This window comes from Dipodomys merriami, unplaced genomic scaffold (genome assembly GCF_024711535.1).
Source record: "Dipodomys merriami isolate MVZ:Mamm:240054 unplaced genomic scaffold, mDipMer1.0.p SCAF_523, whole genome shotgun sequence".
In the NCBI taxonomy this organism is placed as follows: Eukaryota; Metazoa; Chordata; class Mammalia; order Rodentia; family Heteromyidae; genus Dipodomys; species Dipodomys merriami.
The window spans coordinates 535,592-540,438 of NW_027206095.1; positions in this window are offsets into that span (position 1 = coordinate 535,592).

A 4,847-nucleotide genomic window follows, 5' to 3' on the forward strand; every position below is an offset into this window, starting at 1 on the left:
ATAATTGTCTTTATATCAGAATTACGCGAGAGCTTAAAGTAGAATGATGGGCTGTACATTTTCAAAGCAAGAGTGATGATCACCCCCTGCAATTATTCTCAGTGGAGAATCCTTCCTATACATTTTACTGACTTAGCTTCTACTCTATGCTTTACCAATATCAGGGAGGGTCATACTGTATCGAGCTACAATACTGTGGCAACCTTAGCTGCCTTTGAATTTTACCTCCAATCTTGACCTCAAGCTCAACTCTGCAACTCTAATCACATAGTTAGTGGTCACCCGAACTTTTCAAGCCTGGTTAAAATTTCAGCTATCATTGCTCATTGCCAGGGTTAAAGATCTCACTACTTTAGATTTGTTGTTTATCTTCTTGTATTTCCAACACTGCCTTTGAAGTTGGTTTTTGAAGTAGAGCTTTTAGTTTGCATTTGATTTATGGAGGTGTTAGTGATGCCAGTTGAACCGCATATATTATAATGTAAGTAATTTGATGTTTTGGTATATGAATTTAATTTTGGCAGTTGAGGAAGTGAATACACATCACTCACAAAAGTTTATTTATGTGTGTTGGTATTGCTTTATTGTGAGCTTCCTAAAAGCCAGTCATAAGAGAACATTTCTCTAATCCCATCACTTCTGTCACTGAGACAAGGCTTGAAATGTCCAGACCACTTGGCACTTCATAGTGAGAACCTTGCTACAAAGAAGGGGAGATAATAGCAAAAAGAGAAAATGAATCTTCCAACAGTTTTGTTATATGTGCTTTACACGTAGCCATTAAGACCACCATAATACTATTTTTTATGACTTCTTACCTACTCTTTTCCTGTTCTGAGTTGTTTTATTTATGGATATCTAAGAAATCATGTAAGAATCATATAAGAAATCTATGTAAATCATATAAGAAATCATAAAAAGTAGATTGGTAGGGATATATAATCCAAAAGGAATAATTTCAGGAAACTATTAAGAACATAAAATATAATGCACACCTAATATTTTCTCTTTGTTGAAAACATCAGCAGTTTTAGTTTATTTATTCTGATAACAAAGATTATAAACTAAGTTACAATAGTATTCCAAATGGAACACACAACTAGAAATATGAAGGGTAGTACTAAAGAATGCTACTGCTACCACTAATAGAGTAAGAATGTAATTTAGGCAAAACTACTTCAGAGTAAAAGCCACAGGACAGCCCTAATATTATTTCTTTGTTTCATATGAAGACAAGACTTTTTTAAATAAAGACAAATTTTCACAGATATTAATATCAATTGGGTATATATTTCTTAAGGCCTTCAGGAAGGATGCTGTGACAATGTTGATGGAAGTTGACTTCTCTGGGACCTAGTACAAAATGTGCAGACACCATTCCAAGCACTGCACTGGCATTAGTGTAATTTTATGCTTATGACAGTTCTTCAAGTTAGGAAATTAATTATTTTTTATTTTTTTATTATTACCTTTTAGTCAGTCATGGGACCTAAACTCTGGGTGCTGTCCCTCAGCTCTTCAGCTTAATGCTAGCACTCTACCACTTGAGCTACAGCACCACTTCCGGCTTTTTCTATTTGTGTGGTGCTGAGGAATCGAACCCACAACCTCATGCATACAAGGCAAGCACTCTACCCCTTAGCCACCTTCCCAGCCCTAAATATTTTATTAAAAGCAGAAGTAGGCAACAAGGCAAAACAAATTTTCCAAGTACCTAATACTGACCAGATGTAGACCCATAATTCTAATCCAGGTTTTTACCAGGCATATCTGAGTATATTCTTACCTTTCAAGAGCTATTGAGTAGAAGATCTCACATTTTCTTCCTAATTATGGTTATAACGGCAATAACATTGCTACAGAATATAAGTATTTTATTTTTTTTCTTTTTCTTCCTTTTATTTTATTTGTGAGAGAATATAAGTATTTTAAATGAAAGGGTCTGGGTAATGACATTGTAAGTGATTTTTATTCCAAATGAAAGAACTGAATGAACATCATTCAGTTTCCATTATTTATTATTCCAGGAGAACAAATCCATGTCAAAGACAGCTGTATTGATGATGAACACAGGCTTTTATCATTAAGTACCTTGAATACACAAGGAATAGTTTGCTATGGATATATAATACAAAATGAATAATTTTTGTGACTAGTTTCTTCCTTGTTGTACCAAAGAAAATTTATTCCCTATTCTAAAACATATATCAATTTGATGGATATTAGTGTTATCAGTATAAAATTGGTGCATATAATATATGCAATATATTACATAACATAAAAATGATATATATAATATATGAATAATTACTAATATTTTATAACTACCATAAATAATACATGTATAAACTGGTTTTAGTATTATTCTGTGAAGGATACAAGGAATGACATCTTTATTTAAATACATGTATTTGTATGTTTTAGTCACATAATTTATTTTTGTGCCAGTACTGAGGCTTGAACTATGCTCTGGATGTTGTCCCTGAGCCATTTCACTCAGAGTGGCTTCATATATCTATCCTCAGATCTTGGCCCCTAAGTAGCTGGGATTACAGACATGAGTCATGTTATATTTTTAATTCCATCCATGGCATGTTCTTACATAATTATTTTTGAATGTTCAATTATATTACAACATTTCATTTCTAAACCAATTCAGGACAAATAACTAATTATTAGCTAAAACTATATGTTACATAAAATTCTAAGGACCATACTTTGCTATCAATTTTCAAAGATATTCCTAGTTTAATTCCTGGACAGACAAGTAGAAAAATTAAATTATGTGTGCATAATATATATATATTGTTATATTACATAACATATAAATGATATATTTGTAATATTTGCATAATTAGTGATATTCTATAATTACTATGATAATATTTGTATAAAACTGGTTTTAATTTAATACTGTGAAAGATACAAGGAATGTCAACATCCCTATCTTGCCTCTTTTTCAACAGTATACAAACTATGCTACAAACATATATCTTCAAGAAAGCTCACCTTTGTAATCACATATGCACCTTCAAATATTCTCCTCATCACTATAAACATCCTCTAAGATTGGCTACACTTATCCACTAGAATCATCCTACAACAGCAAACACTGTTATACTTTCTGAATAAAGTTGCTCCTCCTCATCTTCATCAACTTCCAGTAACTTCAGTGAAGAGCCTTTTCTCCTGCTTTGCCTTACACGATATCATCCTTTGTTATTTCCCAGCAAAGAAATTGTGGCGTGCAGGCTTGAGCATTTGTACATTCAGAGCTTCTTTGGTTGTGAATTTTTTCCTTTCCTTTCTTGGTAAGAGAGCTGGAATAAAAAAAGCATTTAAGGCAATGAGTTTTAGTGTAAATGAAAACATATTGATTTGAAAATATTAGAAATATTTGTTCTTTTTTATTGTGAAAATACTGTACAGAGGGGTTAAAATTAGATGGACAAGATAATGAGTACATTTCTTATGAAGCATTGTAGCCTCCTCCTTTGTTTCCCCTTCCCATCCCTTCCAAGCCTCCCCCCGCCCCCCCACCTTATCCTCCCCCCCATAAAAGATGTAAAGTTCATTTTCGACATGACAACTTGTACTTCTCATTGTTGCAACGGGTCCACATTTATCCTTATTTAAACGACTTGTTTTTCCCCTTCCCCTCCACAAATTATACCGACATCAAATACAGTGAAAGCAGGGGTTATACTGTGGGAGAGGGACATACAAAGCAACAAAGAAATAATCTTATAAATGCGTTAGAAACAACTGCATGAAAGAAAAAAAAACATTTGAATACATATCTTAGGGTTCATTTTCCTAACATCACTTTTTATCTGACCTATTCTGCTTGACTCCTACATATACTAGATATTGCAAATAAGGGAAACCATGGGATGCCCCTTAGTAGATGAATGGATCAAGAAAATGTGGTATATATACACAATGGAATTCTATGCCTCCATCAGAAAGAATGATATTGCCTCATTTGTTAGGAAATGGAAAGACTTGGAAAAATTATATTAAGTGAAGTAACCCAAGCCCAAAGAAACATAGGTCCCATGAAATATTAATTCTTTAAATTTATTTTTCATTCAAATACAATAGGGGTGATTTTAGTGGTGCATGCCTTTAAATCTAGCTCTTTAGAAGGCTGAAAACCGAGGATCATAGTTTCAAGCTAGACTAGTTAAATGGACCACGACACACTTATCTTCAACTAAAAACCAAAAAAGCTAAAAGTTGAGCTGTGATTCAAATGGAAGCCTGCCAGCCTGAGCAAAAAGGAAAAGTAAAAGAACCTAGGCTCTGAATTTAACTCATAGTACTAGCACACATATTTTATGTATGTATGGTTCCTAAAATATTCTGTGAGTTAATTTGTTGAAACCTGGTCATAGATTAAATATGAGTTGTGAAAAGTATGTAAGTTTGAAATGACTGCCAGCTATTTTGACAAGACAACTAGAAGAGTTATCACTTAATTAAATAGTAACGCGGAATAGGTATGTATATAAATACCAAAGCTCACTTTGAGATCTTTTTAGTTTGTTAAAATCAGTAGCTAGTTGTCAGTAAACAGGATGATATTAAGGACTTGAATTAAAGAAAAAAACAGAGCTGGAGAGAAAAAAACAGAAATAATTACATGTATTCAGTGATAACAACCATGAGAATGAACATTACAAAACTAAGCCCTGGGATACACAAATATGTAAAACATGACAAATGAAGAAAAACAGTAATAAGTATGTAATGCAGATTTATATGGATAGGTATTTTTAATGTTTAAGGGCTACGAAGTGAGTATGTGATGACCTATAATTTAAGAAATTGGTAAGGTCAATTAT